General features: G+C 47.8%; 1 long non-coding RNA gene across 1 annotated transcript; it reads left to right on the top strand.

The window, feature by feature from the left end:
* The first annotated feature begins 225 nt into the window (after positions 1–225).
* Positions 226–7,693, top strand: LOC144318141 (uncharacterized). Its single transcript, XR_013383981.1, has 3 exons — positions 226–460; positions 1,440–1,577; positions 6,186–7,693. It is a non-coding gene; the product is annotated as an uncharacterized LOC144318141 (long non-coding RNA).
* The last annotated feature ends 14,513 nt before the right edge of the window (positions 7,694–22,206 follow it).

Below are 22,206 nucleotides of genomic sequence, written 5' to 3'. Positions count from 1 at the left end.
CTGCCTTTGGCTCAGGTTGTTTTCCCCTGGTCCTGGGATCAAGTACCACATCAGGCTCACTGCAGGGAGTCTACTTCTCCCTCTGCCTGTGTCTCTGCTTCTCTCTCAGTGTCTCTCATGAATAAATAAATTAAACTTTAAAAAAGAAGAAGAAGAAGAACAACAACAACAACAGAATGTGGTGATGTCAGAATGGTTTCTTTTCCCTTCACCCTACCAGAAGTATAAAGGGATTTCCCCTACTCCATATTCTGCAAGAACTAGATTGGGCTCCTGTAGGTAAAACTCACAGAGGTGTGCCCTTCCTCCCAGCCTAATGATGGGGTCTCACTGCAGTTTTCTTCTCGCTGATTGTCCACACCGAGCTTCCAGCAACTTGTTAGCTGCAGTTCAGATTTCCCTACCCCAGCACTGGTTCCTGTGCAGATTCATGGAGGTTGCTGCCCATGGGTTTCTGCTGGTGAGTTGGGATTCCCTGTATATGCCTGTCTGTCTCTCTGATTTTAAAGGCAACTACTTACCTTGTGACTTCACTTCTTTGAAGTATCTAAGAAGAATTGTGGGTTTTTCAGTATGCTCAGCCTCTTACTTGTTGTTGGGACTGAGTGATAGTCTCTAAGTTCCTTACATGCCCAGCCAGAAATCAAAAGTTCATATTGTTTTTTGAAAAGAAAAAAAAATAGAATTGGTTGCCAATATTTAAAAATTAAATGATTCCACTTTAAATAAAAAGTTCTATTCATTTATGGCTTTTCCAGCATAAATGGACAACACTGACCTCCATTCCTACTTAGTTTGAGTTGAATAGGAGGTGCTTATCTTGGTTTAGTTCTCTGATTCTCCGTGATCTATTCCCAGCACAGTTCATCCAGTTATTTTTCTCACTATAGCCCTAGAGTCATTTGAGTTTGTGATCCTGACTTTATATTTTAACATTATCCCGGATCTCCCCTCCCTGACCCTGCCTGGGTGTATTGTTTTGTATTTGGTGTCAGATGGACTCCTAGTTCCTAACCGCATCCTGATAGATGTAGCACACAATCTCTCTCGTCCATATCTGGTCTCTTTGATCTCACTTGCTAAGCTAAAAACATCAGACTGTGCTTCTCCAGTTCATCTCAACCGGGTGACTGGGCATATCAGAAGGTTCTCACATCAGGACATCTCTATGTTTCTGGCCCCTTTACCTCTTCCTGTCTCTCTCCTGAGCAAGGTCCTGGGGCGAAGGGTGGAGGGTACCAATGACACACGGAGCATCCCTGTGACTACAGTGATCCGCTGGCTCCCTGTGAACCTCTAACCTGCACAGCTACAATCACTTAGCCCCCAGCAGCAGCCTCTGCCCCTCTGTGATTCAGAGCTTGAAGCAAGCCATGCTCAGAGAATTATTAGGAGCTCTTGGCAAAAAGCTCTGGGCCCCGCATGGATAATCTCAACAGGACTGCATCATAGCACAGAATCTGCTGGTTACTCTGAAGTCAGTGCCTTTCCTCAGATATACTTTTTGGGAACATTGGAGCATCATACTGAAAGCTGATAAAAGCAGAAGCAAATGGAAACAAGGAGTGATAAATCAGGTGAGTGGCTCATTTTCTCCAGATGGAGGAAAGGGGTGTGAGGCCCCAGTGCACTCAGACAGAAAGGGACTAAAGGAGCTGGGCGGCCCCTCCCATCCTTTTCCATCATGAAAGGCGGAAATGACAGCTACTGGCCAAGTGATGGTGGCTAACAGAACAATCCTAAGAGAGGACTGGGGAGAGGGTTAATTATTGCCTGCTAGCACCAGCTTTTGAATAAGAAGGACAGTCACTCATCACCACATCCTCCACTTCATGTCACTCTTTTTATCAGGAAACTGATACGCAAGTAGTAACCCTACACAACTCTTGTGCAAACTGAGAATGTTACTAGAATTCAGGATGTCCTGGCTTCAGATATGGCTTGATTTAGGTGCTCACATAAGGTCACAAGATCACTCCTCCTTCTTGCTGTTTCTGGGGTGGATCCATTTTCAGATTCTCTATCTGCATGATGACAACTTGGCTTAATCCTCACACCCTTCCAAGTTCAAGTCCAGTGTGAAAAAGAGTATCTGCAATACTAGGTTGATGCATGGAGTGTTAATCACAGAATGACAATATTTCAACATAACAGAGGGGCTGTTTGTACTTCATCTTTTATTGCATTTTTATGAAGAGCAATATATTTTCTTACTTTCCTCCCTAATACTGTAACAGAGAGAGAGAGAGAGAGAGAGAGAGAGAGAATCTCTTCCTGTCACCTAACACATGGCCCAGATACCACTTTGATTAGCCCAACTTTGGGTACATGGCAACCTCTGAACTAATACTGTGGTTGAGGGGATTTGGTAGGGCCAGCTGATCATCTCTGGGTCTTGTGTCTCAGTCCAGGAATTAGGCATGATATCCCACCCAAGAGGGAGGAGGGGTGAATATTCCATGCTGCTCTCAAGTATCTACTATACTCCTCAGTGCTTGTGATCTTCCACTCCATCTTCCAGCCTCCCATGTCCCCAAAATACCCTATTCCCCTCATTAAGTACATCAATGATTTATCATAGTTGGTTTGGCTGCCATAGCAGAATACTACATACTGGGTGGCCTGTAAACAACAGAAATTTACTTCTCATACCTCCAGAGGCTGGGAAGCCTAAGATCAAGGGGCCATCAGATTTGGTGTCTGGTGAGGACCTACTTCCTGATCTGTACCCGGTCCTCTTCCTGTGTCCTCACGTGGTAGAAAGGGGCAAGGGAACCCTCTGGAGTCTCTTTCATAAGAGCACTAATCCCATTCATGGGGGCTCCATCCTGATGACTTAATTACTTCCCAAAGGCCCGATCTCCCAGTCCCCAACACATTGGATTTCAGCATTCAAAATTTTGGGAAACATACATTTTTCGTCTACAGCAGTGGTTTCCTGCCAGTGAAAATCAGTGACTAATTGTCATGCATTGTTGTAATGAAATTGCTTGCAGGACAGGGCCTGATTATATTTTGATATTTTCTCCACATTCCTAGATATCTCTCTCCTTTTATTTTATGTTCCTGACTCCCCCTCTTTTGCCCACCCATTAAATATCTGTTGTTTTTCCCCGGGGTTTAAGTCACAGCCCTCGTATCATTCAGGAAGACATTCATCTGTGAATGGCAGATTACTTGAGTAACAGTGGCTCAAATCATAAGGATATTCATTGTTTCCCTAAAATGATCTTCGGAGGTCTGAGAAGTTGCCTGGTGATATCATTAAAAACCTAGGCTCTTTTTTTTTTTTTTTTTTTTTTGGACCTAGGCTTTTTCTACACTTTCCTTTCAACATCTTTAGTTTGTTAACTTTTCTTTCCCATACCTGTCAATCTCACAGGTTGCTGTAGCAATGGGCATCCATGTGCGTTTAAGGCAGGGACAGTGATAAGCAGTAACACCAACATCTCTCTCCATGTATCTGCTATTTTACCAGTGGAGCAAAAATCTCTCGAAAGCCCTCCAGGGAACCCTTCCTTTCATCTCATGAGCTGGAACTGGGTCACGTGACCACCCCTAGCTGCATAGGAGGTGGGGACAGGCCAGCCAGTCGGTGATATCTGCCACCCTCCCATAGTCACCCTACACAACCCTCTCCATCCCCCAAACCTTTGGTTGCTCCTAGATCTCATCCCAGACCTTCCCTTTGAGACATAGACCAATGGAGCCAGTGGAAGCCAGACTTTCTATTCAGATGTGTCTTGGCCATTATACACATCAGTGTGCTCAAAACTGAGCTCAACATCCCCCTCAAGTGTGCTCTCCACCTCAGAGAGTGACACACATTTGAGCCACTTAACAAATAAGAACCTGGGTACGAGCTCTGAGTCCTGCTTCCTCAGCCTGCTCTTGTGGTGAGGGATGGATCGTCTTTGCAATTGTTCACACCCTTCCGGTATTAAACTAGTATCTGTGCTCTTTGCCACGTGGCTTTGCTGTTCTTCCCAGTTGAGGCAGAGTACCCTTCTCCACCCCATTAGTCTGGGGCTTAGCCTGGATGGGGATGGGAGCATCAGAGTGTCTGTTCTGGGCCAAGGTTGTAAGGGGCTCTGTAGATATGCCATGAGAAGCGTGCACTGAAACCCCTTCAGTCTGGGTCTACAACAAACACACATGGAGCCCACCTGAGCCAACCCAGAGGCTGGAGTCAGTGCAGATAACCTGCAGCACCTGAATCAGCTGAACTACAGTGGTCCTAGAGACCCATGAGCATGAGAGTGACTGCTTTTTGCCATGAACCATTGAGTTTGAGGTGATTTGTTATATGGCATAGCTGGGGCGATAGTTTGCTAATTCACATGTGGTAATCTAGCCCTCAAAATATCTTTTATATTCATGCTTTGTCTACTTACTCTCTCCTACCAGTCTGTCCTCTCTAACCATGGAGATTTAACCAAAATACCATCTTCCTCACCTTGCTGGGGTGCTCACTGTCTATCAGGAGAGACAAACACTGACTACTCATTCAATGTGTACATGTTTAGAGAAGGAATCCTTTGGGTGCAATGTAGCTTGGGCATCCAGCAAAGGACATGCACTAGCTTTTAGGTGCAAATTACTGAGTGCTTTTCTGGGAGAGTGGCATTTAAGCAGAGGTATAGAAGATAAATACAGTTTGGCCAGATGAATCGTGGAGGCAGGAATATTCCGGAATAAGGAAGAGTTTACTGAGTATCCTCAGTTCAGGGAGTGAGGATGGCATGAGAGATGAGAATACTTATGGCATCTGGCCTTCTCCCCAAGGGCAACTTGTTCTAGGCACAGTGACATGAGGGGGACAGGGGTCATAAAAGGCAGAGCAGATCCTTCCCTGGGGATCCTCAGTAGTATATGATCGCACTTACCTTTCTGCTTCATAGCTATGTCTTGAAGGGTGGTCCTTCTTTCTAGACTGTAAGCAACTCCAAGAGATGAATGAGGGTAGCTAGTGACCTCTGCAGCCCCAGGGCTCATAGTGGAAAGAAGAAATGGCAACAAGGAATTAACATTCAATAAACACAAGCTTTGCACCAGGCACGGGGTTGGGTGTTGCATTTGGCAAGAGGGCAGAAATTTGCAGAGGTTGGAGGGTAGTAGGCGGATGAGGGCAGAAGAGGGTCCATCCCTTACTTCCCTATGTACCCAAGGATGGGATCAGCCTGCAGCCCAAAACATTCGGATTAGATCTGGGCAAGAACTACTCATGGAGGATGAGGGATGGTAGAGGTCTAATTGCATTTTCAAGACTGGAAGAGAATTTCTTCCTCTGGCACCCTAAGGAACTCACTCAGTTCTTTTAGGGACGGAGTGGTTAAGTATAATTGTGCCCAGAAGGAGGGGGCAGATGGGGGTTCCTGTAGAGACCTCTCTTGTCCCTTTCTGGGCAAGCTTCAGATTCCCTGGAAATAATTGGTCTACAATGCCCAAACACTGGTTTGCAGATTTATCAAGTCCAAGGTAAATGATGTGCATGTGGCCCAGTTAGACTGGGGGAAATTACTTAACCTCATTTGCAAAATGGGGCTTAAGCACCATGACTTTGTAGGATTCCTTGAGGAAGCCAAATATCATATGCTTCATGTTCAGTAATGGATGGAGGTCTTTTCTGCATGGTAGTTACCACTCTTGGGGATGAGAGGCAGATACACACCCTTGATTTCTTGATGGTCTACCCCTCAGATTTCTGCTTTTAGAAGGGGTGGGGGGAGAGAGAGAGAGAGAAAAGACATAAAGTGCACTGTGAGATAATTTTAATTTTCTCCCTTTCCAGAGGGAGAGAGAGAACAGAATGTCTTTCTCCACCTCTACGCCACTGTGCAGTGATACAGACTTTCAGAGATATTCATGTTGTGATTTATTCAATTCTTTTTCTCCATTGATTTTAATTAAGTTCCTGAGCTGTCTCCAAGCCTGGGGAGCAGGAACAAAACATGAAACACTGAAAGCCAAATGCCTTTCTTTTGCAATTGAGTTTTCCCAAGTCCTTAAAGTACTTCACAGGAGAGAGCAAAAGTGGAATCCAGAGGCTGAACCATTTCCTCTGCTCCATCAGTCCCCAAATAATAAACATAAAAATTAAAATCCGGTTAAGAAAAATCACAGAAGTCATTATAGCTTGGCGGCCGATGGGGGCTTTGATCAGATCTTTTTATGCAATTTCACAGTTTCGGGGGGAATTCACTGAGCTGGTGTGGAGCATGTCAGCGCCAGGAGGACTGTTTCTTCCCAGCAAGCACAGCGCGGAGAGCACAAGACCTGCCCCTCCCAAACCAATTTCATCTTTGATCTAACTTCATGTCATGCTTTTTTAAGAGAAATACTATGGCTACGTCTGGGCCAGTTACTTGCGCTCCTATCAAGCCAGCCTCCACCAGAGCCTCAGCAGGCTCCTCAGGGATCTGGAAAGTCAATGAGGTCCCAGAGCCAGTCTCCTATGCTAGGGCCAGAGGCAGGTCACTGGGTGGTATCCCAGTGGCCGACCACCAGCTCACATTGCTGCTGCCCTTTGTAGAAATAGGAAGGTTGAAAACACAAATGCTAATGGGGTCAGCCTATGACCTAACAAGAGAAATAATCTGGGTGTGGACTTTGGCAAAATGGTGGCCACAGGCGGGTCAAAAGTGCACAGTCTTGGATACCCATTATCACGTGGGAATCATGGCCTTGGTGATGTCAGACATTCTGAATCTTCCAGAAGCCAGAAACTAGGATGCCTTTAGTCTTATGAAAACAACAACGATCCCAAATCCTATACTTCAATATTGGTTACCAATTCAAAGAACTTAAAGCACTCTGTAGGTCAGACAGAAAATATCAGTAGGTTGGATTTAAGTGTTGGACACCAGTTGGTGACATTTGACATGTTGGTGAAGAGGGAACGCTCTGCATTAATGTCCAGGCACCACCACTTACAAGCTTTGTGACCCTGGCTTATTTTGAACTTCTGAGTCACCATTTTTTTAAAGATTTTATTTATTTATTCATGAGAGACACACACAGAGAAAGGCAGAGGGAAAGACAAGCTCCCTGTTGGGAGCCCAATGCAGGACTCAATCCCAGGACTCTGGGATCACTCCCTGAGTCAAACGCAGCCGCTCAACCTCTGAGCCACCCAGGTGTCCCCCTGAGTTACCATTTATAAAGACAGTATTGTGTGAAACTGTGGGTTTCACACAATGAGCATGGTACACAACATCTTGGCCTCACCACGACCATCATCTAGTGTGTCATCATAGTGACATTTTGATTGTATAATAAGAAATATGTATTTGGTGTCGGTTCCATGCCTGGCACAGAGCTCTTAAAACTCTTGGAATGTCCTCTGATTAGAGAGAGAAAGGACTTGTTATGTTAATGAAGTGGCTTTTGGAAAACATCGAAAGATGAGGGCGGGTTGGAGCCAACCCTGTGATTAGAGGGTTGGAGCTTTTAGTTCCACTCCCTGATTTTTGAGGAGGGGGTTAGAGTAGCTAGAGAGGAATCGATAGCCAATGACCAATGAGCTAATGAAGCATGCCATATGTCATAAAGCCTCCATGAAAACCCCAAAGACAGGTATCAGAGAGCTTCTAGGTTGGCAAAACGTGGAGGTTCTAGGGGACTAGCTCATGTGGTGATGGCATGGGAGGCCATGGGCCCCTTCCTACATACCTTGCCCTATGCATAGCTACCATCTGGGTGTTACTGAGTTATATGCTTTTATAATAAATTGGTAATAAATTAGAATGTTTCTCTGAGTTTTGTGAATACTTCAGCAAATAAATTAAACCCAAGGAAAAGGTGGTTGGAACCTCCGATCTATGGCTGGTCAGTCAGAAGCACAAATGACAACTGGAACTTGCCATTGGCATCCAAAGGGGGTGCAGTCTTGTGAGATGGAGCCCTTCACCTGTGGAGACTGATGCTGTCTGCCGAGTCAGGTGATGTCAGAATTGAGTTGAATCACAGGACACTTAGCTGGTGCTAGAGTATTGCTTGGTGTGGAGAACCACCCACCCCCCAAACTGGAATTGGGTACAGAATCTTAATCATCATTAAAACATAGCTTTTCCATGATTTCCAACAGGTTCAGCGGGTCCTGTGGTATATCTTCTTGTATCCTTTATTTCAGGGGAGATGAAGCTACCACATTCACCACCCTTACTTTAATCAATGAATCAGTCATCAGATCCTTTGTAAAAGAATATGGTAACCTGAGACAAAAATCCCCAAGGGGAAAATACATCAGGCCTGCTGCCCTTGAGCTTCTCTGGACTCTCTGTAATTGTGCATAGCCTGGGTGGCTCAGTTGGTGGTGGGTTCTCAGAGAACACCTGATATCATCTTGACTCAGAGTTCAATGATGCTGACTCACAGGTGTGTGAGACACTTTGGCACCATTTGACATATAGATGGTACAATGGAGGCCACTGGGTGGAAGATGGTGGAACCAATGAATGCTGGGCAGAGGTCTGATTGTTCTTCAAACTACTGGGCAGAAGAGAGCCAGGGAGGGGCATCTCTAGTGGTTTTGCTCCAAGTCTAGAGGCCAGGAGTCTTTACTGAAGCTGTTGAGGGACCCTGCTCTCCTGAGACCCTGGATCGGGAAGGCACAGAGACCAGGCACTGGCAGGGCTGGGGCCTGCCTGGAACCCAGGAAGAGTGGAGCTGCAAAATTTTTGCCTCTACCCAACTACCTCCCAAGCTATTTGCTTTTTAGGACATTATTTCCGCAGGAAATAATGCAAAGGGAAACGAATGAGACTAACAAAGTAATGGAAGCGAGGATGAACCAACAGTTTGGACGACTCTTGAGCTCAGCCCTCATCTCTGTCCTGCATTGTCTCACTTCTCTGGGATGCTCCAGGATGAAGGCATATCTCTGATGCACCCTCCCTATTCTGGCACTTTCCCCAGGTCAACTCCTCACCCCTGATTTTTCTCCCCTTCTTCCTGGGAACAAGACCACCTGCCTACTGACTACATTTCCCAGCCTCCCTTGCAGTGAGGTATGGTCCTGTGATGTGGCTGTCCCAGTAGAATATGAATGGGGCCACAGGAGCAGCTTCCTTTTCATCTGCTTCCTGAAATTGCTTGTCTTGAAGTTCTCCTCTTCCCTCTTTCCCTGGGTTTGGAAGGTGGAGATGGGTGACCAGGTCTCACCACATAGGGGAAGGGATGCTGGAACCACAGATGGAAAGAAGCCAGAGCCTTGCGGGAATTTATGGAGTTAATTTTCCTACCAACCTGGATTATTCACTTTGGGATTATCGTGTGAATGCAAAATTTTCTGCCTTCCTTGATACCTTTCTGATAAAAGCAGGTTAGTCTGGTCCTTTCACCAGCAGTGTCATCAGCATCACCCGAGAATGCATTAGAAATGCAAGTTCCATGGGGGACTGGACAAAAAAGATGTACATTTACCCAGTGGACATAAAAAAGAAGCAACGGCTGCCATTTGTGACAACATGGTCTGACCTTGAGGATATCATGCTAAATGAAGTAAGTCAGACAGAGAAAGACAAATACTGTACAATCTCACTCATACATGGAATCTAAACAAGCTGGACTCCTAGAAACAGAGGGTAGATAGGTGGTTGCCAGGGCTGGGGGTGGGGGGAATGGGCAGTGGTGGTCAAAGGGTACATACTTCCAGTTATAAGATGAGTAAGTTCTGGCATCTAAAGTACAGCATGGTGACTCTAGTTAGTAATCCTGTAGTCTAGAAAATTACTGAGAGGGTAGATCTTAAATATTCTCACCACACACACAAAATAACTAGATGAGGTAATAGATAAGGTAAACTAATCTCATTGTGGTTATCATGTCACAATATAAATGTCCCTTGAACCACCATGTCAGGTATCTTGAACTCACACAATGTTCTGTGTCAAATATATTTCAATAAAGCTGGGGGAAAAGCAACACGTTCAGAAAAGAAATGCAATTTCTACTGCATGAGACCGGTAGTCTGGGGGTGGGGTTCAGCAATCTGTGTCTGGTTCCAAATAGTAATTCTAAATCCACATCCAATTGTAAGAAATAATACAGAGAAATCCTTCATAAGCTTTTCCCCGTGTTCCCCAATGGTAACATTTGGCAAACTGGAATAAAATCAGAGCGAGAAGATTGACATTGGTACAACTCACTGATCTCAGATTTCTCCAGTTGTGTACTCATTTGTGTGGAGGGGTTGTATGCATGTGGTTCTGTCCAATTTTATTACATGTGTAGGTTTGTGTATCTATTGCCCAAGCCAAGACACTGAACAGTTCCTATGCCAAAGGATTCTTCATTTTTTTCTTTCTTTAAAGATTTTCTTTCTTTATTTATTTATTCATGAGAGACATACAGAGAGAGGCAGAGACACAGGCAGAGGGAGAAGCAGGCTCCCTGAGGGGATCCTGATGCAGAACTCGATCCCAAGACTCTGGGATCATGACCTGAATCAAAGGCAGACGCTCAACCACTGAGCCACCCAGGTGCCCATACCAAAGGATTCTTGGGGTTACCTTTTTAGACTCATACCCATCTTCTTCCCCCCAGCTATCTCCCTGCTATCCTTATGGAGATATAATTGACGTATAACACTGTGTAGGTTAAGACTTGCGTGTGTTGGTTTGATAACATCTATATATTGCAAAATGATTGCCGCTAACACCTCCATCCCATCACACAATTGCCATTTCTTTTTTGTGGTGGGAACATTACCAACACTCCATTTTTTAACGAGCTCCCCTGTTGATTCTGGTGCACTAGACTCTGAAATACAGGGATGCCTCGTTGTATAAAATAATTATTGTTACCAGGTTTTTGCACCAGCCTTGGGCTAGGCATGCATCTAACGTATTTATCTGTGTCATCGAATCTGGTCTTTAGAGCATCCTGGTGGGGAGGTGCCCATTACTATCCTCCTCTGTTGTGGGAACTGAGTGCCCACACGGGACAGGGGATGTAAGGGCAAACAAGACAGAGATAATCATTGCACAATTAATAATAGGCAAAGTCACTGTTTGAATCCAGGTCTGACTGCAGGAAGCAGGCTCCTACTCAGTAGTCTATACTGAATTTCGGTCCTGGCACCGAAACATCAGGAGTCTCCCTAGGAGTCCTTGCCTCCAGCAGGTAGTTTGCATACTAGAAGGCTGCCTGGAGTCCGCTATCTCAGGGTCTCAGCACCTCGGGGATGCCTTCCTTTGAGCATTTCTTCACTATTCCTAATCAGATTTGATCCCACGAAGGTGTGATATTGCGGTAGGAACTGAACAAAGACAGAGGTCATAGTGTTTCAGAACTCGAATGCCGTTTTACAAATTCTTCCAGCTGAGCAGCAACTTCTCCAGGTGGGAAGAGGCAGGCCCAGGGAGCGGGGGCTCTGGGGTACAGGAGTCTTGGAGAATCTGGTTTTCAGTGAGATGACTCCAGTCCTGGGAGCCAAGGAGTCAGTGCTGGCCCCTAGGGTCTCCATGTAGTGTTTTAGCTTCACTCTAAGCAGCAATCAGGGCTGGAGTTGAATCATGGAGATACTCCTGGACACAAGCAGGTCAAATATTGGGGAGCTTAAACCCTTAAGAGGGCCCCCACATTTAATTTGCGTGTCTGTCTGCTTGGGATGAGGCTGAGGATCTTCCAGCAGGACAGGAAAGGCAAGTTCTGTCCCAGGATGGAAGGGACTTGAAACACGGTGCTCCTTTCACGGACTGAGAACCTTCCATGTACCAGGCATTGAGTTAAGAAATTGTTATCCATTGTCTCGGTTCTTCTTTTTGACCATTACAACAACTGCTGGAGACAGACTTGCTTAGCATCTCCAGTGCACGTTTTGGAGAGGGGAGGGCAAGGTGCTTGAGCCAAATTCCCAGTTCATCGGTAGGGCACCAAGTCCTAACAACTGTGCCACACTACCCTAAGGAGCCAGGGTTTATTTTAGAAGGCAAGTCATTGAGTTTCCAGGCCCCTAAGAGGGGTCATTTCATGCAAATACATGCTATTAGCTCATTTGACAGGTACTTGGAATTCACTGAGAGCAGAGTCATTCTACTCTCCCATCTAGTCTCTCTCCTCCTCAAAATAGATGTCCTTTTCAAATATCTTATTATGCTATGACACTTCCTTGCTCCCATTTAATAGATAAGTTAATGGGGCCCAAGAGATGACAGGTGATGTGCTCAACCTCACACAGCCACAGAGCATCACAGCCAGGATTCACAAAACTCAAGCAGAGCTCTCCCACTACCACACCGTGCCTGTCCTTAATTGGAAACACAATGTAATTAAGTGCTCTGGGCTTGTTATCCTTCGAAATATACTTGGTGCCACAATCTACCCAAGACACCATCCATTATGAACCAATGACAGGGAAACTGCCCACGTGGCAGGTGTGAGATCCTATTGGTTGGGCTCCATCAGCACCATTACACGCTCTGTATCTCAATGATCTCCTCCATAAGACATATTTATGGCAATATTAAAAGGGAGATGAAGGGATATATTCTCTTCCTTATGTACCACATATATTATACATCCATGCTCATCAGAGCCCAGATGATGTCAGACAGAGCCAGCGCAGTGTGGTGATAGGAGAGACGTCTATTGGTTTCCAAGGGGCCGCCCACAAACCTGCTCATCTGTACGGCACCCCACAGTTTATAAAGTACTTTATCATCCATTTGCTTGTATGAGCCTCATAAAATCCCCATGATGGGAGAGTGTTCATGACCAATGTCACCACCCTCATTTCACAGATGGAAAGACAGGAGTGAAGCAACTGGCCCTGGGCGATGCCCTCTGGGATGAGTGGAAGCACCACTCGACCCCAGATCTTCAGACTTCATATCTTTATAATACCAATGTCTCTTGCTACGCCTTCATTCATCCACTCACTCATTCACTGATCCATTTAATATGAATGAGCACCTGTCTCGGGCCAGGCCCTGTGCTGGGTGCCAGGAAGCAATAGCACTAGGATCCCCTGTGCTCACTGCTCTCTTAGAGACAAGAGCAGCGGCCTCCCGCAGGATGATCCTGCCCCCAGGGAACTGGGCAAAGTCTGGAGACATTGTTGGTTGTCACCATTAGGAGGATGCTACTGGCATCTAGTGATCAGAGCCCAGGGACACTGCTGAACATCCTGCAATGCACAGAGGGCCCTATGACAAAGACATATCCATCCCCAAATGTCAATAGTGTGGAAGGCAAGAAACCCTGGCCTAGAGTGCACTGAAGAAGACAGAATTAATCAAATTGTCCCACTATTGAGGATGTAGCTACAGAGAATCAGGGAATGTATGAAGAGCACCAGCTATTGCTGGCATAGAGCTCATGTGCTGGGCTCTGCTCCAGAGGCCATTTACCTTTGTTAACTCCTTTAGTCCATAAAACAACCCTGTGGGATTGGCATTATTGTCAACTTTGTTTATAGAGGGAGAAACTGAGTCTCAGAGAGGTTAAGACCTCTTGCCCAGCAAGAGGATGGACTGGGATTTGAACCCAGGCTGCTTGACACCAGCTTCCGTGGCTTTGGCCTCTACATTGTGCAGCCTCCTTGTGACACCAGGAATTTGCCTTGGTTTGGGACTCAAAGGGAGCTTTGTGGTGAAAGGGATGCATGATGTGAGGTTTAAGGAAGTGGGGGATGGAGGGAGAGCATTCCAGTCAGAGGGAACAGCATGTGGAAAGGCCATGTGGCAAGAGACCAAGGAGGGCTGGTGGGGAAAGCCACTGACAGTGAACATGATGGGGGTAGAGGGGGCATTGGAGTGCAGGGAGCCGAGGTGGAAGAGTAGCGGGAGGGTCCAACTGGGCCACAAGCTGGGTTTGCAGGAGTATGGACTCTGCACAGAGGGGCAACAGGGTTAGACGTAGATGCTGAAAGGCTGACTCGGCTGCTGTGTGCCAGGAGGACCTGGGTTAGAGCGGAGGACGAAAGAGGAGCAAACGCGGTGCCGACAGCAGGCTGGCAGCAGGGGAAGGCAGAGAACCAGATGTGAGGACTGCTCGGAGACAGAACTGTCAGGACGTGGTGATGGATGTGACTGGGTGTCAGAGCAGGGCGATGGGTGATGCACTGCTCACCCCCGCGAGCCTGACCTTCTGATGGAATAATCCAAAGGTTGTTTGTGCACAACCCCAGCGCCTGCTGGGAAGGGCTGCTTGCCTCGCCCACCCCTCCTTGAACTTGCATAGCCACGTCCCTGCTCCTGGTCCTGGCTGCCGAGCACGGGAGCAATGATGACACTGCTTTGCTCTGCTGACAGCCCTCTGTTTGTGCTCTCAGATGCCTGTAACTCACAGATAATTAATGTCAGCTGGCTGTCACGGCACCCCGGCTAATCACAGTGTGTGGGGTAGGCACACTGGTCGATGAGCAGCCCAGGGATCTGTCAGACCCAGGAAAGGGCGCGTCACCTGCCCAGGCCCTGGAGGCTGCTGTGGATTTTAGCACATGGCACTGACAGTCTCCATCCCATGGGAGGCAGGTGCTCAAGGTCACATCTGCAGGTCTGGGAGCCCCGGCTGGACAGAGGGGAGGACACAGGAGGGCAGTGGAGGCAGCCCCTCCCTCTTCCCTTGCAGGAGCCACAGCTGCCCTGGGTCCTATTTCAGACCCGGCGCCGAGCTCAAAATTCAGAGTGAAGTGCGTTTGTGCGAGACTGGAGCGCTTTCTGCAGCCGCCCCGAAACTCTTGTAGCTTTGCAGACACTTCAGTCTTTGCCACGTCTCTCTGTCTTTTCTGGGCAGCTCCCTCTGCTCAGCTCCAGCCTCCCCAGTCCCCATACACGCCGGCGCACCATCCATAAGGTTAAACCCACTGTTTCACACTCCCTTTTCCAAGGAGCAGGCCTCTACCCTCTACGTTCCCACAGCACGTGGTATAAACCTCTAGGACGTTCATTCATCCGGCCATTCCTTCGCCCCATCGGCGCTGAGCTCCCGCAAGCACCTGCTCTCTGCTGGCGAGAATGGTGATCCTAGACGGATCTGGACAGATGCCCTTTGTCCTGGAGCACGCAGTCCACGGCATTCAACCAGGAGGATACCGAGCGTTGATTGATCACAGCGTGATGGGCAATCCTTTCTGTCGTCTGCTTCCCTTTCTATGCCCAGGGTTGATTCCACAGGAATCTCTCCGAGGTCAGGGACTGCCTGCCTTATGTAGGATTTCGGTGCCCGCAGTGTATATTCGCAGTGAATGTTTAATGAAAGAAAGAGTGAATGGGGTAAATGGGAACGGGGTTCACCCCCCCAGGGCAATTTATACTCCATCTGGAGAGCTGTCTGCCCTCCCAGCCACCCAAGGCAAGTTGTGAGCCTGCAGGTATGTTCAGGTACATCAGATGCAGCCTGGGCCAAGGGGAGATCCCCTTCTTTGGGGTCTGGCTGCCCAGGGTAACATCCAGATAGCCATGCTAAGCACTGATTATGTGCCTAACGCTATGCCAAGTCATGAGGGATGGGGGCTTCCCTCTAAGGTGGATGCCAGGCTGAGCTCTGGAGTAGGAGTCAGGGTGGGGCTAGCAGGAGCCCTCCAGCTGAGCTGGAAAGCTCCAAGAAGCATCAGCCTGCCTACCAGCATGGTAAAAGGAAACTAGACAGGAAGAGGCAGTTAGGGAGTGAGCCTCCCATCTGGGGAGGCATTCAAAGAGGCTGTAGGACATGCTTTGCCTGGGATGCTGCATTCCCATCGGAACAGGCAACTGAAAGAGCCATCAGGGTGGAATAGAGGTGTAACCATCAGTGAGCCTGTGCCACGGATCTCACAGGGAGGGCGGCCTGGGGTGTAGTTAGGAGCCCTCATCCCCAGAACCAGACAGACCTTTGACGGAGTCCTGGCCTCTAAACAGCTGTGCAACGGCGAGAGACTCATGGAACTTGCTCAGCCCTCAGTGTTTCCCCTTTGTAAACTGGGGGAAACAACACTTACCTGACAACACCCTGCAGAGTGCCAGGTCTGGTTCAACGGGCAGGAACTGCGTGTGTTACTTGTAAAAAGCCGAAGCCCAGTGCAGTGCACTGGAGCGTGGGGAGATGGGGTGGGGGGACACGGGCCGGGACTGGGGCAAGCTGGCACCCTGAGGAAAGCCACGCCAGGAGAGGGCGGCCGGGCCCCAGAGGCCAGTGGGTAGAGGGCTAAGGTGCCGGGTGCCAGCCCACAGGAGGGGGTGAGCGGGTGAGGGCTGGCTGAGCAGGGCTCCCACCAGATGATGGCCGAGCTTCTGGCTCTGGCTCTCAACTCATTTTTTAGAAAAGATTTTATTTATTTGAGAGCAAAAGAGAGAGAGAGCGAGTAGGTGAGTGCACGGGTGGGGCAGGGGGAGCAGCAAAAGGAAAGGGAGAAGCAGACTCCCCACTGAGCAGGGACCCTGATGCAGGACTAGATCCCAGGATGCTGGGATCATGACCTGAGCCAAAGGCAGATGCTTAGCTGACTGAGCCCCCCAGGCGCCCTTCTCAACTCATTTTGAATCCCCAGAAGGGGATTGCTGCAAGGCTGAGGTCTGGCTTCTGGTGTCTTCCAGCACCAGGGTGGGGGGACGGGGGGCTTTACCTTGCTGCGGTCACAGTTACCTGCAAGACTGGGTACCCCCCTGCCCGGCTACTTGACTTCCTCCTCCTCCTCTGGTAGAAGCCTCCTCCTTCATTTGCTCCCTCGCCAGACTTCACCTTCTGCAAACCTTTGCCTTCTGGCTTCTGTTCTAAGGCTAACACTACAGAAAGGTGACAGGGAGAGGCACAGGTCCCTGTCCTCAAGAAGGTCCAGTCTGGGTGTGTGGAGGCAGGAATATGGCAGGTGATTGTCATACAGTGTGGCAACTGCCACCCCTGAAACAACCGCAACAACCTTACGGAGTCTCTGCCAGAAGTCCTGGCGCTGGGTGGGGGGTGGGGAGGGTGGGGGGGCGGGGAGTTAGATCTCTGAGAGGTTAGTTCACATTTTTAAAGTCACACAGCCCCTATCACTCAGATCTGTCTGACACCAGCACCCATGCTCTTCACCATTATGTTATGCAGCCTCCTATGGCTACTCATGCATTCATTCAACCAACATTTATTGAGCATCTACTATGTGTTGGGCATCATGCTGGAGTCCGGTGCTACTACACAGAGCAAGGCAGCTACAGTCTTGCCCCTGAAGGAGTCTGCCTTCCGACTAAGGTGATTAGGAGCACAGAGGAGCTTTCCTTGGGTAATCACTCAGGGGGGTTGGGAGGGTGGGGTGGTGACATGTGGGTGTGAGGTCCAGCAAGTCCTCCAGGAGGTGGGAACAGCAAGTCAAAGGTCTGGAAATGTGTTCCTGGAATATTAGGAATTCCTTTTTCCTTTCCTCCCTCCTGCCCTCTTTTCCTCCTTCCTTTCCTTGCATTTTTTTTAAAAGATTTTATTTATTTATTCATGAGAGACACAGAAAGAGAGAGAGAGGCAGAGACACAGGCAGAGGGAGGAGCAGGCTCTACACAGGGAGCCTTATGTGGGACTCAATCCTAGGTCTCCAGGATCACGCCCTGGGCTGAAGATGGCGCTAAACCGCTGAGCTACTGGGGCTGCCCCTTTCCTTGCATTTTTTTTTTTAAAGATTTTTAAATTTGTTTATTCATGAGAGACACATAGAGAGAGGCAGAGACACAGGCAGAGGGAGAAGCAGGCTCCCTGCAGGGAGCCCGATGCAGGACTTGATCCCAGGACTCCAGGATCACGCCCTGGGCCGAAGGCAGATGCTCAACCACTGAGCCCCCCAGGGATCCCCCTTTGCATTTATAAACGAGTGTTACATTCACATAGTTTGAGAATCTACGGGCAAAAACTGATACGTAGTGAGTATCTCCCTCCTTCCCCACCCCTTCCTCTACCTGTGCACTTCCCACCCTCTTCCCTGCTCCCCCCCCCCACGCAACCATTTCCTTTTGTCCCCTGAGCACCTTTCCAGACTAGCTTCATGCAAATGCAGGCATATATGCATGTTTTCTGGTCTCCCCCTCTTTTATTTCAGAGAGAACATACTGTGCTTACTGTTCCAGAGAAAGATGAGAATTTTCTGCGGTGGAAGCGGAGGTTTGGAGACCTGGACAGCAGGGAATTTTGGGTTGAGATTGGGATGTACAGGGGAATTGAATGCCACCCCAAAGACTCACTAAGTCTGGGCATGTTCTGGGACATTTTTCAAATTTTCCTCTGAGTTGTGACACTTTCCAGGAAACTACGAACCAGCCAGAGTTGTCAGGATTTTATTAAAAACCGAACAACAGCCATAACCCACTCCTGTCCCCCACCAAAAAATTAGGAACATTGAAATTTGAGATGAAGGTAAGTGCCATAAATTTGTATCGCATTGGGAGCTAGTTGCTTCTCTTGTTTTCCCCTTAATTTATTTTCTGGAAAACATTCACTGACTCAGAGAGAACATCTCCCTTCCCTTTGTCAGCAGCCAGCCCTCGGAACCAAATTGCCGGCTAAAAATAATGTATTTTTATTAAAAATCACTTTAAGCTGATGCATATTTCTGAGACAGATTCACATATGGATAACCATCCAGTATTGCTTGCTATAGATAAGTGATGAATTATTTTAATCAGAAATGGATTTAACAGCACTGCAAAAATAAATTTGGGAGATTTTTCACAATCTGGTTGTCTTTTCTGATTCTTCATATTTCTATTTAGTATTCAATGAAGACTAATAGTGACTACCGGACATTCCATCAAACTTCTCCCAAGCAGACTCATGACCCCCACCATAATCAAGATTGACGTCCTCTGCCGCCATCCTGGGAAACGCTTCTGGTCCCTAGGTGCAGACCTAGAGGGGAAAATGTCTACAGACTTTCTTCCCAAACCCCAGCCGGCAGGGGCTGCACAGCAGAACAGCACATGGCTGTAGTGAGTCAAAGAGCAGCCAGCACCCATGGGCTCGGTGCCCACTGTGCGCTGGGCACCCTGTCTGGGTGATGCTATGGAAGGAGGCAGGAAGGGCTGGGTCCTGCCCTGGCCTCAACAGCCTCTCACCATTAACTGGTTATGCTGGGAACTGAGCCTCGTTTCATTTCATGTCCCAGGATGAAGCTTCTCTGTGGAAGCAGAAGGGTGGGTCCCAGGGAGTAGGGAGGCGGGTGAGGCTTGGTAGGGAGAGATAGGTAGGGGGCTATGAGGCCAGGCCCCCAGAAATCCCAGGAGTAGAGAAATGTTCTAGACAAGACTTTAGCCAGAGAGAGGGGAACATAAATCCACCTCGTTTGTTCTAAATATAGGCGAGCTCTTTTCATAATATTTACAAATCCACCTTGTTTGTCTTAAATCTTATAAACAAGTTCCCTGGTCAGTTTTGTATAAAAGACCGACCATAAAAGCCCTCAGTTGCAAGCAGTTCAGGACTCTTCACTCTAGAGAGCTTTTGTTTTCTCCTTTCTTTTCTCCCCTTCCCTTAAGAAACTTTCTCTCTTTTTTAAGTATTCTATTTAAATTCAATTTGCCAACATATAGTATAACACCCAGTGCTCATCCCATCAAGTGCTCTCCTTAGTGCCCGTTCGTTGCCCAGTGACCCCATCCCCCCCCACACCTCCTCTTCCACAACCCTTTGTTCGTTTCTCAGAGTTGGGAGTCCCTCATGGTTTGTCTCCCTCTCTAATTTCCCCCACTCAGTTCCCCTCCTTTCCCTTATAATCCCTTTAACTATTTCTTATATTCCACATATGAGTGAAACTCTTTGATGATTTTCCTTCTCTGACTGACTGACTTCACTCAGCCTAATACCCTCCAGTTCCATCCACGTTGAAGCAAATGGTGGGTATTCATCGTTTCTAATGGCTGAGTAACATCCCACTGTATACATAGACCACATCTTCTTTATCCACTCATCTGTCGAATAACACCATGGCTCCTTCCACAGTTTGGCTATTGTGGACATTGCTGCTATGAACATTGGGGTGCAGGTGTTCCTGACATTTCACTACATCAGTATCTTTGGGGTAAATCCCCAGCAGTGCAATTGCTGGATCATCGGGTGACTCTATTTTTAACTTCTTGAGGAACCTCCACACTGTTTTCCAGAGTGGCTGCACCGGCTTGCACTTGACTTCACCGTATTGTCCAAAAGATTCATTCTTTGACTCCGTGAGACAAGAACCCGGCAACCCTGCAACACTGGGGGACTGGGGAGAGCTGATCATCAAGAGACTTTATATCTGCCAGTTAGGGGTCTGCAAGCATAAGCAGCGGGAAGAGATTCGAGCTGACTTAAGGCAGAGGTCAGGGTACAGAGGCAGGCCATCACCAGGTGGCTGATACCACTTACGGTTCTAGTATCCGGTTAACCCCTCTCTAATCTTTGCTCATCTCTCTGACAAAAAAAAGAGTATATCTCAGGCTCGAGGTTTTCATCTGGCAAATGATACCGAGCCACAATAATGTTACGTTTTTCATCAAATTTGTCTTTATGGCTACTTCCTGCTGGGGGCAACGCCAGTTTTTCATTTCCAGTAGTGATCTGAAGTGTCATTTAAAAAATAGATCTATTTGAGATAATGAATGAGTCAAATTCAAGGAAATACGTTAAGCTAATAACAGAGCAGGGAGGAAAAGAATGGTGAGGGCCATGAACATGGTAGTCAGTTGAGTACATAGATCTTATTCACACTGGTTTTGGGGTGCGGAAGGGATTGAAAGTTTCAATGGGAAAACAGGTGGTAGGCATCTATTTTGTTCTAAGCACTTCATACCTTTCATAAATTATTTTTAAAAGATTTTATTTATTTATTCATGAGAAACAGAGAGAGAGAGAGAGAGAGAGAGGCAGAGACACAGGTAGAGGGAGAAGCCGGCTCTCCAGGATCATGCCCTGAGCCAAACCATCAACCATTAAGCCACCCAGGCATCCCTGACTTTCATAAATTAATTGAACTCTAACTTCAACTTTTCCACAGATAAGGACACTATGCCCCTTTATACTCTTCTAACTCACTAATGAAAAGTTTGTCTGGGACCAAAGGCGGAGCCCCGTGACCCTCCACTCCAGACCTCCCAGCTTGACTCCAATTATTGTCACCTTTGGCTCTGAGGGTGCAGCTTGCTATGGCTTCTCTCCATTCTGAGGGCTCATGAGAAGGAAGGGTCTTCTTTCCAAGGGTCTGGGTGCCTCTGGAATCCAGAGGACTCAACAGTCTCTCGCACACCTTTTCCTGGTAAACCAATATCATCAGCTTTTGTTCATCAAGACATCGCTCTGGGTTGATGGGGCTGACATTACCAGCTGGGATTAATATGTTTCTTCCCCCCCTTCCATTTATTTGGAGAATCTCATTAAGGCAGGTTTCCTTCAGGAAATTGATGCTTTAATATTCCGCGTTGTCAGCTGAGGGCCTGAATTTTATTTCTTGAATAACATTTAATTAAACGTGCAGGCTCCCTTTCCCTGACGCATCAGTGATCACAGCACTGAGCCCACCTCCACCGCTCTTTGGAAAATCAGCAGAAAGCCAAGTTGGAGGGCCAAAGTCCTGCTGAGCAATAAAGTTTATGGCCCATGCCTCTGTTGTAATTAGTGTCCGGGGTCCTGCTGACGCAGCCCTTGTCAGGTGCCTTGACCAAGGCTCAACAACCTTGCGGATGCTGGTCCCTGGACCATAACCTACATTTTGTCCAAGAGGTGCCATGGCAGGCACTCTCCCAGACCAAGACTTGACAAACCAGGAGCTGTGAGCCAAACTCACCTGGACACCTGTTTTTGTAAATAAAGTTTTATCGGAACACAACCACGCCCATCATTTTATGTGTTGCCTATGGCTGTGTTCAGAACTCAACAGCAGAATCTAAGACCCGGGGGCCCATCAGTCAGGAAGGACCAGAGCATCCTCTGGCCAACCTGGGCTTGTCTTAGGCGGAGCGCTAGCTCGCTGTCACGCATTCTATATTCTTTATCCCATTTCAAGTGTTCTTTTAACAAATGTTTAATGAGCACCTACTATGAGTCAGGCATAGTTCTAGGTGCTGTGGATGCAGTGCTGGATAAGACGGGGGAGGCCCTAGCTTCATCTGCCTAAGGAGAAAGAAAGACAATCATCCAGTGCCCACATAAATGTTTAAGCAGGAGAGTTTTGGGGATCCCTGGGTGGCTCAGTGGTTCAGCGCCTGCCTTTGGCCCAGGGCGTGATCCTGGAGTCCCGGGATGGAGTCCCACATCAGGCTCCCTGCATGGAGTCTGCTTCTCCCTCTGCCT

Source organism: Canis aureus, chromosome 8 (assembly GCF_053574225.1).
Source record: "Canis aureus isolate CA01 chromosome 8, VMU_Caureus_v.1.0, whole genome shotgun sequence".
NCBI classification, from domain to species: domain Eukaryota; kingdom Metazoa; phylum Chordata; class Mammalia; order Carnivora; family Canidae; genus Canis; species Canis aureus.
The sequence above is the reverse complement of the archived record's forward strand: the minus strand, read 5'-3'. Positions and strand labels throughout refer to the sequence as shown.